Here is an 11,237-nt window from a genome sequence, read left to right on the forward strand (position 1 = left end):
GCAATATCCCACTCTGCCCTCTGAGAAAAGAGTCAGAATCATGGCTACAAACTACCTCATGTGGAATGAAGATTTGGTCCGAAAAAGTAAGGATGAGGTGCTATTAAGGTGCCTCGGAAAGACAGAATATATGAAAGTCATGGGAGAAACCCATGAGGGGATCTGTGGGGCTCACCAAGGGGGAAGAAAGATGTGCTGGTTAATTAGAAGGTATGGCTACTTCTGGCCAACCATGTTGAAGGATTGCATCAACTATTCCAAGGGATGTGAAGCTTGTCAAAGGCACGGCCCAATCCAGCAAGCTCCTTCTGTTCCCATGAATCCAGTGGTAAAACCATGGCCTTTTAGGGGATGGGCAATGGATCTCATTGGCAAAATCTATCCAGCCAGCAGCCAGCAGCCAGCAGCATTGTTTTATCATTGTTGCTACAGACTATTTCACCAAATGGGTAGAGGCCAAGCCAATCAAAACCACAACTTCTCAAGAGATCATCACCTTTATAGAAGAACAGATCATACAAAGATTCGGCATTCCAGAATCAATCACAACTGATAGGGGTTCTTCTTTCATATCTAGGGATATGCTAGATATGGCAGAAGCATTCAAATTCAAACTGCTTCAATCTACCCCCTATTATGCTCAAGCTAATGGACAGGCAGAATCAAGTAACAAGGTGATTATCAATATCATCAGAAAGATGCTGGAGAAGAATCCAAAGCAATGGCATGAAAAGGTGTCAGAGACTCTGTGGGCATACAGAACTTCAAAAAGAGAAGCAACTGGCATGACCCCCTATGCTCTGACCTACGGCCATGATGCAATTCTGCCCATGGAGATAGCAGTCCAGTCTCTTAGAATTGCTCACCAGCACGATCTCACAGGAGAAGACTACTCTCAAGCCATGTTACTTGAATTAGAAGAATTGGATGCAAGTAGGATTGACACCCTCAACAAACTCTTAGCAGGAAAACAGGCTGTGTCAAGGGCATACAACAAAAGAGTCAGAAACAAGAGTTTTGAAGAGGGAGAAATAGTCTGGAAGGCAATTCTGCCCCTTGGAGCACACATAGCTGGATATGGAAAATGGTCACCTACATGGGAAGGTCCTTTTGTGATTAACCAGATCCTCGGAATGGGGGCATATAGGTTGCAGGACAGAGATGGAGTTATTCACAATGCCCCAATCAATGGCAAATGGTTAAAGAAATTCTACCCAACCATGTGGGATTCACAAGCTGTACAGACGGACCCCGGGATAGAAAAAGAATAAGGCTGACTTTGTCTATTTTATGAATCCATTTTTGCTTTAAAGTTGTTTCGTTTTTACTTCCAAAATTTTGTTTTGTTTATTACATCAAGGGTAAATGAAAGTAGTGAGATGCTGTTTGAAAGGGAAGCAGAACAAACTTTATTTAAATAGCCACCATAGCGGCAAATTTGTCCAAATAAACAAGGAAACAGAATTTGAAAGAACTAAAATCCTAATTTTCCAAGGGTTTCCTGCAGGTTCGCCTTCTTGACAGAAAGTTCCTTCTGGAGCAGCACTCCTTGGTGGATCGAGGCTTCTGCAATTTCCAAAGCTGGCCTGGAAGCTACAACCATGCTCTGCACAAGGAAGGTGGCCTTGGTTTTAGAGCTCAGTCCAGTCCCAAGCTTGTTCTGCACCTCCCTGCACTCTGCCAGTTGTTTTTGAAGCTCTTCAATCTGCTTCTCCAACTTATCCGCAGTAGCCTTGGCCTCCTTATATCCAGCCACCATCTGGTCCAATTCTGCTTTCTGCTTAGCAAAGTCAGCCAGATTGGCTTCGTGTGTAGCCTTGCAGAACTCAGAGGTCTTGAAGGTGGGCTTGAGATCCTCATAGCGATCGTGCAGATTAAGCACATCTCTGGCCAAGCTTAGGCCCATCTCAAGAATAGGCTTTGGAGCCATGTTCTGTCTATGCAGCAGGTCCAGATCTTTCATCAGCTGATCCAGAGCCCCTTTATCTTCATCAAACTCCAGCTCAGTGGACTGCCAGATTTGTAACCTCTCCATGGCCTCCTGCACTGCTCTAGATTTTGCCTTGCTCGGAGGAGAGCTGAGTTTTTCCAGCCTGTCCAGTTGAGCATCCAGGTCCATGGCCTCAAACTCTTCCAGTTCTGGATCAGCAAAAGAAGCCGTAGCAGATGATCCAGGAAGAGAATGAATAGGCATCTGCAAGAGGAGAGCATGAATTAAGACCAGGCAGAAAGTGGAGAATAAGGAACCTCAGAGTTATAGGAAACTTACAGCAACAATGGGAGGCTTCAGAGGGCTGGACACCGCGGCCAGGGCACCAGTAGCTTTAGGCACTTCCACCTGGAAAGACTGCAAATGTTAAAAAGGGCAGAACAGACAGAACAGCAGGAAAACATGAACAGTTGAGGAGGAAAATTACCACAACCACAGGAGCAGCTGCAGTGGTCCCCACCTCAGCCTCCGGGACCACAACGGTTAATTTTGCCTGATCCACAGGGTCTGATGCAGATGGCTCCACCTGATCCTCGGCCTCTGAAAAGGGCCAGTTCTGAGCTAGTCAGCTCATGTAAGAACCCAAAACAAAATATCAAAAAGAAAGAAAATATCTAAAAAGGTAAGGAAAATATCTTTTAGCGAAATGACCAAATTGCCCTCGCATATTTTAATGGGGAAAATTTGACTTTTTAATCGGGAAAGAATTTGGGAATTCCGCCTACGCCATTGCGTAGAGCGCGGCGAAAGGAGTTCGTAGACACGGAGTAGACCCGAATCGGAGCCGTAACGAAGAAGTTATGGTTTAAAAACCGCGAGGGGCAAAATGGTAATTTGGTCAAAAAGTCAGATTTTTATAGCTCTCTCTCTCCTCTCCCCCGTGAGCCCTCTTTCTCTCCTCCCGTTCGAATTCGGCAGCGACCTCCGCGCCTTCAGACCGCTCCCCCGGCCACCACACTTGGGGCCGATCTCCGGGACCGGTCCCAAATGAACCACGACACGACGGCGAACAACCCTCGACCCAGCGCCGCCGCTGCCGTGGCCGGAGTCGGCCGGAAAAAGCCATGGAAGCCCACGGTGCGACACGAACTTCCAGCCGCTCGATCTCCTCCGTTTCTCAACCAAATCAGTCGAGTGAGGTATGGATTTTCATCTATTTTTCGTGCTCTATCTGCTGGTTGGCTGGGTTTAGATCGATTCGATCTCTAGATCACTCGATTTTCGACTTGAAGTTTGGCCAAAACTTTGGCCGCTCGAAACTAGCATTTCCAGTCACTTTTTGGGGGTAGTCCAAGAACAAAAGTGACTCCAAATGGGGTGTTTTACCTAGGATAGGAGTTTGGAGTCTCGATTCCACGATTTTCCGGCACACCCGAATCGCTTTAGACACCCGATCTGCCCCGCGCGTGTGGCGGCGCGTGGGCCAGGGTGGTGGCACGGTTCTGGCCAGTTTTGAGGTCCTCGTGTCGCCACGAGCGCGTGGGATTTCACGGATCTCGATTCGGAGTCCATTTGAGCCCCGAACGGATTTTCCATATCACGCGATCCGTGGGTGCAGTATCGTTTAGTCGTTGGATCACGCTGAATTTTGGATATGTCGGTCTACGTGATTTCGGGATCGCGTAGGATTCGACGGATCGCGAATCGGAGTCTCAGATACTCCGGAATCGCGAACCCTGGGGCTAGGGTTAGGGTTTTAAGCGATAACGCGATTTTGGCCAATCCGACCGTCCGATTCGGACCAATTTCGCAGAACTTGGTTCCCGCCCTATGAGAAACCTTCCGGGAAGCTCAGATTGGCCATTAGGGACCGTGGACCCATGGGGTCCCGGATCGGCCGATCGGGCAGCTCATCGCTTACCAAGGTTCTGGGTCTCTTGAGGCTGGCCTAACTAATTAAAAAGCTGAGGCGGGCATAGGAATAACTGGAATAAGTGTTTGTATTTCTAGGAGCCGGGGGCAGGATGTTTAGTTGAATTTCGTTTTATTCAGCAGTTTATTAATTTAATTTTTCGGGGTAATCAGGTATCAGGAGCCCGACAGAATTTTAAAAGGAAACCTCCGAGGGATCGAAGTAGCTCGGACCATCTGTGAGTGGACCTTCTTTTTATAAATCAGATTTCATGAATGAATTAATGTGCTTTTATATGAATTGATGTGCTTTTATATAAATCAATTTTATAAATGATTTTATATAAATGAGTTTTATAAATGAGTTTATTTGAGTAAGTTTCTTCATTCAGTCTTTGAGTAAGTTTTATTACGATTTTGAACATGATCAGTACAGTAACAGTTCTATAAGTCGGTGCTGCTTATTTACCAGTTATAGAAACAGAGTTTGAATTTCGAATCAGTTGAGACCGCAGCACGACTTGAGTTTTACAGTTATTCTTCAGATAGTTCTTTTTAAAGGAATTTATTTTAAAACCACCTCGTACCCGTTTTTCTTTATGGTGATTACCCAGAGTCGGACCGATGTCTACGGACATCCAGTCTGATTATAGTTCAGTCAGTGCACTTGACTTGCCTCCCGAGTTTCGGGGACGCTCGGACCGTGAGTGCCAGGATTTGCGGCTCGGCAGACTTGGTGTCCCGAGACCTGCCAGGATTGCGGCTCGGGTGACTTTATGTCCCCGAGACCTGCCAGGATTGCGGATCAGGCTGACTACGGTCCCCTGCATCCTGCCAGAGCGACTCGAGTTGACTTGGTGTCATCGAGGAATCTGCCGGCGGGAGAGGCTGATCATAGTCCCCTGATTTCGCCAGTTTGCGGCTCGGGTAAGTCTGTGTGACGCCCTAGACCTGCCAGGGAATTGACGGAAATGACAGGGGTACATACTGGTGGTATTTTCAAAGGATTCTGAGTTTCTTTATTAAATGTTGATTTTCAGCTACTATAAATCAGTTTTTCTGATTTTTCGGACATAGATCCATTTTTATTTGTTCAGTTATGAAAGGTCTAAGTACAGAGTTTTTATACGCGTTTGATTTCAGTACTTTTATGAAAGTTTTGAATTCAGTGGTTTGTATGAAACTTTCAAGCTTGAATATGACTGATATAGAATGCCTTGAATTGACTATGCGTGATATAAAAAGTAAGTATTCAGTTTTATTTAGCTAAATTTCTTTTACAATGGGGGATATTATGTTTATGAGAATCGTTTTGAAGAACATTATTTTATGGTCCACTCACATTTTCAACCTGTTTTTCGCCCCCAGGCCGTAGAAGTACGCGGGATCCACCACCGGGCCAATCATAGTTTCTGCGCCAAGGTAAAGTTTTGCAGAAAATCCTTGCAACCTTGAAAACCTTAGAAAATGCTCTGATATCATGTTGAACATAAGGAATTGAGGTTGGAATCTGTTTGTTGACTTAGTCTGGCTGTTGGTAGGGTTTCTGAGATTGTTTGACAGGTGAAAATTTTGGGATAAGTCAAAAATACAAGGGAGGTTCTACCGAATTTTCGGCAGAGGTCTAAGGAAATTTAAAGAGAAATTGAAGTCAGAAGGGTAAAAATGTCTTTTGTGCCCGACATTCGCCAGGTGTCGGACATGCACAGGACTTGGCTCGAAATCCAAAGTGGAAATTGGGTCGGGTTCTGTCAGCTCAGCACTCGGACCCTTTTGTTGTTTCTGCGCCAAGGCAATGCTCTCCGCTATCACCTCAGCAGGAATTTCATCCTACAAAAAGGGGGTCAGAACAGAAGGAATAAAGCAAAAGAGGAACTGATGCAAGTCACAGACTAAAACTCACCTCGTCTTCCACCGCTGCCACCTTCTCTTGGGGCACCTCCTCCAGCTCTTGCAGCTCTTTTTCCTGCTCCACCTCCTCAAAGGCTTCTCGCAGCTCATCATCCGACCCAGAAGTAGTGGCTGGGATTGCTGCGGTTACTTCTGCGGCAAAGTATTCCACTTCACCCCTCTTCTTAAGCTTCTTTAACCTAGTAGGAGGAGGAGAATGACTCCCAGCTGGACAGAACAAGAGGAAAAGATTAGAAAAGGGAAAACAGAATAAATCCAGAGAGAACAGTTGGAATGTTCCAAACTTACCAGGAATGCCAGGCCGCGCGGTATTATCCAGAGGGGGAGCAGGCCCTTTTCTTTTTCTTCTACCAGAAGGAACAGCCTCGGCAGGGGTTCATTCTGCCTCAACATCATCCTCTTCATCAGCAGAAGGGAGCTCCAAATCCCCGACGGCAATGACAGAAGAGACTGCACCAAGCAGTTAGAGATTAGAAGCCAATCCAACAGGAGAAGACAGAAGAGAATTAAAAAGGAAAGGCTTACCAATCACTTCTCCAGCCTGGACAGACTGTCCACCCACGTTCTTTGTCAGGGAAGGATCTAATAACAGGCAGAACATATGTTAAAAATAGATTATCAAGACAGAACAAATCCCAGACATAATCAAATATCTACCTTCTATAATTTGTGCATTAATGTCCTTGATGGTCTGGATCATGTGCGCTTTGGCCTCCCCCTCCGCAAAAAGATGCCAGTTCTCCCAACCGTCAAAAAGCGTCTTGAGGGCGGTAACAGAAGCTGGAAGATTTTGGAATCTGGTTTGCCACCAGGCGTCAAAATCAGCAGAACTGCAGGAATTTGGCTCCCACGAGGGATAGAGGGCATCCGTGCTATTATTTATCTTGTTCACTGCACACCGGGCATCCTTGTGCACCTCTAGGTCATCTGCATCCCTCCAAGAGGAAGCCCGATTGCAACTCCGATATGATTTCAACGGTATGAGCTGGGGGCAGCCAAGCTGCCTTGCACAGAAGTTGGGATGATAGACTTCTGCCCCCAGATGATAGTTTGGAGGTTTGCCCCCACCATGGGGCAGATCTCTGGGCAAAGTAATGCTCAGAAATTTCTTCCTGAAATCTGTTCTGGCAGCCTCGTCTTCTGGTTCTTTCTCGAAAAGCCGAGATCCAGTCTGGAACCAAGGATAGGTCCTTCTGATCACCACTTGCCACTGAGCAGCCGACCTTCTGGTACAATGCCTGAAGAGCATCAAATACTCCTCAAGAGAGCGCTTAGGCACTTCTGCCGATATCAGGGGAAGGGCCAGAACTTGGTCTTCAGGCAGAACTATGTCTGGAAACCTTAACTCGGGGAAATATACCTGCAGCCAGATCTGGATCATCCAGAATGCGCCAGGGGCAGACAGGTTCAATGGATTCTCAAGAGTGGCAGTATGCAGATTCTTGAAAAGGTGCGCCAGAACTATTGGTCCAAGCCCCACATCAGTGTGATTATGGAGTGCTTCTGCCAGATGTCTATATTCAAGCAGAACTGCCGAAGACCGATTGGGAAAGACAAATCGGTTCAGCCAATACAGAAGGAACAACATATGTTGCTGATTCTTGTCCTTCTCAGCGCTAAATCTCTTCAGATAGTTGGAGAAGGAGCAGTTCTGGTTGATCGTGGCTGAAGAAATAGTGAAGGGAGTGGCCACTTTCTCTTGGTTCTTTCGCCTGTGATAATCCCCAACGGCATCAACAAGTCTGCCATGGGGCTTAAAACCAAAAATCTAAGCCATGTCCAGCAGAGTTGGAGCCATGGGACCCACACGGAAATCAAATGTGTTGCTGGCAGAATTCCAAAAACACAAGGCAGCAGCAAGCAGGTTCTCATCTCTGTTAATCGACTGTTTGGACAGAAGAATGGCGTCATAGATCCCAGCTCTCCTCCAGTGACCCCCATATCTCGGGAGAAGTCTGTCAATCCAGTCTGCCCATTTGACTGGACTGTTCCTCACCTCACCAGACGGGAAGGATCGACTCAAATTCTTGCTAACCCAAGAATGAGAAGCCAGGGCAGAAGTACTCTCGAAGCACAAAGGAGCCTCGGCGTCCTTTTTTAGCAGTTCTGCCACCTCAGCCGGAACAGGGCCAAACCAGTGAGGCCCCAGCACCAGGGTATTCTCGAACAAATGAAGAACATTTTCATCCAGATTCTTTTGAGCAAAAGGATGGAGCTTGCTCCTAACCTCTATTGCGTGGGCATCAATCCCGCTCCCAGTGATGTAATCAGGAGGGATTGAAGCTGAAGAAGACTGAGCACGGGACCTTGGGGAAGACATTTCGGATTCAAGGAAGGAAGCAAAGAGAAGATGAAAGAAAAGGAGGGTTCGAAGGAGACGATGGAAATCCCGAAGAAAAGCTCAGGGGAAGAACAAAATCAGAAAGGGCAGGTTTTGTTCAGAAGCGTTGGGTTTGAGCCTCGTTTTAAAGAAAAATTCGAAAACGTGGGAGAGAGGAAGATGGGACGGCACCTGATGATTATTAGCTAGTAACTAGCCAATAACTAGCCGTTTTTTCCCACGAACTCTAGTTCGTGATAGATGGACGCGGCAGACGACTGGCGCGCAAATTAATGGCAAAAACATTAAGTCTGAAAACCGTTTCAGTTTCTGAAACGATTCAGACTTAGGGGGCATTGTTTGGGCCTAAATTTGGCATGCCAAAAGATCAAAAGACAAGCCCATGATGAAATTATCCGCTCAGCCCAAAAGCTTGGGGACAACAAAATGAGGATCCAGACGGGTTGGGCTTTACGCCAGGATGTCGAAAACGAAAAACCCCAGCCCAAGTAAAACCAAAAATTGTCATTTTAGCCCATAAATTCCTGTTGAACTCAAGCCCAAAGAAAAAAAAACACACTCACGTGGCTACCTCACCTTTGGAAAGTCAGCAATTCCAACTAAGGATTTTATGTGAGAAGAGACATCTCTGAAACGCTGCCAAAAGATCAAAAAGCCCATCTATATTCAAAGATTTTCTGCTCCAAAGCAATACATCATCTTCCAAGGAATTCGCAGGTCACGTTTTCTCAGTTAGGGCGAGAAACAGGGAAATGTTCAGGAAATACAGAGGAAAACCAAACCGCCATAAAAAGCCCACACATGCGGTGGCATTGGTTGAAACAAAAGCAGCCGCCCCAGGAAACCAGGGAAGGGATCGCTATAGGAAAAGACTACTGAGAGCCTATCTGCCATAATTGATAAAAATCTTTTCTGCCTTACGTTTTGAAAGATCTTTTGCCGCCCATTATTTAAAACTTAAACCACCTCCAAAAGAGGATCTCTTATAAAAACAGAAACGGGCAAGAAAGAAGGGACACTCAACTCATCAACTAAAAAAACAACAGCAAGAAAAATAGCCAAGAGCTCACTTGAATTCCAAGAGAAACCAACCTTAGATCAGAATTCCAAGGTTCGGACTTAGAAAATAAGTTTCCCAGAACGAGATCCCTCGTTATAAATTTGGTTCAGTAAAAAGCCAAGACAAGTAGAGTCCGAGTTTTCACAAACGTGGAGACCCCAGAAACCTCAAGAAGAGCCCTGTTCAAGCAGAACAACTCTCGTAGTGCAATCCCCAGCTCATCAGACCATCGAGAATAGCCACTTCTGTCCCTTCCAAGCAGGAGAAGTTGCAGTTCTGCCCATTCAAAAGGCCTCACAAAGCGTGAAGAAAACGTAAAGCTCTGCCAAAATCCAACTTTGGTATCGATTTGCAGGTCAGCCTAGCGATTGAAGTCACAAAGCAGTACGGACCGACCCAGACACGTCCAGTCCAGCCTACATCGGAACCTCCCATTCAGGCATAAACGAAGTTCCGGCGATCTTTTAACTTGTCTAGAGTTACCATGCATATTTATTATCTTGTAAAAGGCAGTTCTGCCTGAAACAGTCCAACTTCTATCAAACACTTCTGGCCAGAACAGCCGTTTGATACTGAGATAAATTGTGGAAGTCCTTACCAGTCTAAGGCAAGAAAAGAACTTACTTGGGAGATATTCCTCACCCAAATTCACAATCGTTTGTTTTAGAAGTCAGTAACTTGGGGCGCAAGTCATCTTTTCTAAAAAAAAATATAATCTGCTAGAATTTGCGATTGCTAGCAGTGGCACGCTCGCACACCAAAGAAAGCTGACTTGTTGACCAATACATGGTCTCCAAGCCAGTGGGGAACTTCGCCCTTCCATCACAGGAGCTAAACGCGAAAACGGGTGAACAACTTCATTTGAAGACAAGTTACTTTTGAGTACAAGTGTCACATCCCAGGATCAGCACCGCCGTAGCAGGATATTGTCCACTTTGGGCTCCCCTCTCTGCCCTCGCGTTTTGTTTCTCAGAGCTCACGAGAAACTTCCCAGTGGGTCACCCATCCTGGGATTGCTCTAGCCCCAAATCGCTTAACTTCGGAGTTCCCATGACTCCGAAGTCAGTGAGCTCCCAAAAGGCCTCGTTCTAGATAAAGGTGGGCATGTACATATAAGGCACATCACCCCCTCTCTATTGGTCGATGTGGGATGTTACAATCCACCTCCCATACGGGCCCGACATCCTCATCTGCACACTCGCACCACACGGCAGAGTGGCTCTGATACCAAATTGTCACATCCTAGGATCGGCTCCACCATAGCACGATATTGTCCGCTTTGAGCCCCCCTCTCTCCCCTCATAGTTTTGTTTCTAGGAGCTCACGAGCAACTTCCCTGTGGGTCACCCATCCTGTGATTGCTCTAGCCCCAACTCGCTTAATTTCGGAGTCCCCATGACTCCGAAGCTAGTAAGCTCCCAAAAGGCCTCGTGCTAGATAGAGGCGGGCATGTACACATAAGGCACATCACCCCTCTCTGTTGGTCAATGTGAGATGTTACAACAAGCTTTTTCAATTGAGTATTTCTCGATATATGTCTTTGGACATACACTTACAGGCAAAGCCTCACCTCCGATGAAGACAAGTTACTTTTGATGTTGTCACACTAACATCAATACAAGTATGAGATTTTTCAATGCAATATTTTACGGGAGCTATGTCTCTGGACATATACTTATAAGATGCAATGCGAATTGATGTTTGAAAAACAACTGAAAATTTCATAGCAAAGCTGTCAACTGGCCAAGTTCAACATAAAAGAAGATGGTTGACTAAAGACCACTTATTGAAAAAAAAATTACAAAGTTCAAAAATAGCAAAGGGGGCTACATCTCCTAGGGGGTTTCAACAGATGACCCTTAGCCGACTACACCCTCAGCTACCTCCTGATCATCCGCACTAACAACAGCCTCACTCTGCTTAACCAGCATCATCTGCTCTGCAACCCTAGCTGCATGGTCCTCCGCATCTGCCCTGACCTAAGGAAGCTTTGCCTTGGCTTACTGCACTACTGAGGAAGATCATTGCCAAATATGACTTTAAGGATTTAAAATTGATCCATTAACCACCTAATAAGTAATTTG

At 46.0% G+C, this 11,237-nt stretch overlaps 1 pseudogene; it reads left to right on the forward strand.

Annotated features, from left to right (window-relative positions):
- Positions 1-232: 232 nt before the first annotated feature.
- LOC117613704 lies at positions 233-1,271 on the forward strand (annotated as a pseudogene).
- Positions 1,272-11,237: the final 9,966 nt, after the last annotated feature.

The sequence above is a fragment of the Prunus dulcis genome, unplaced genomic scaffold, assembly GCF_902201215.1.
Source record: "Prunus dulcis unplaced genomic scaffold, ALMONDv2, whole genome shotgun sequence".
Taxonomy (NCBI): Eukaryota; Viridiplantae; Streptophyta; class Magnoliopsida; order Rosales; family Rosaceae; genus Prunus; species Prunus dulcis.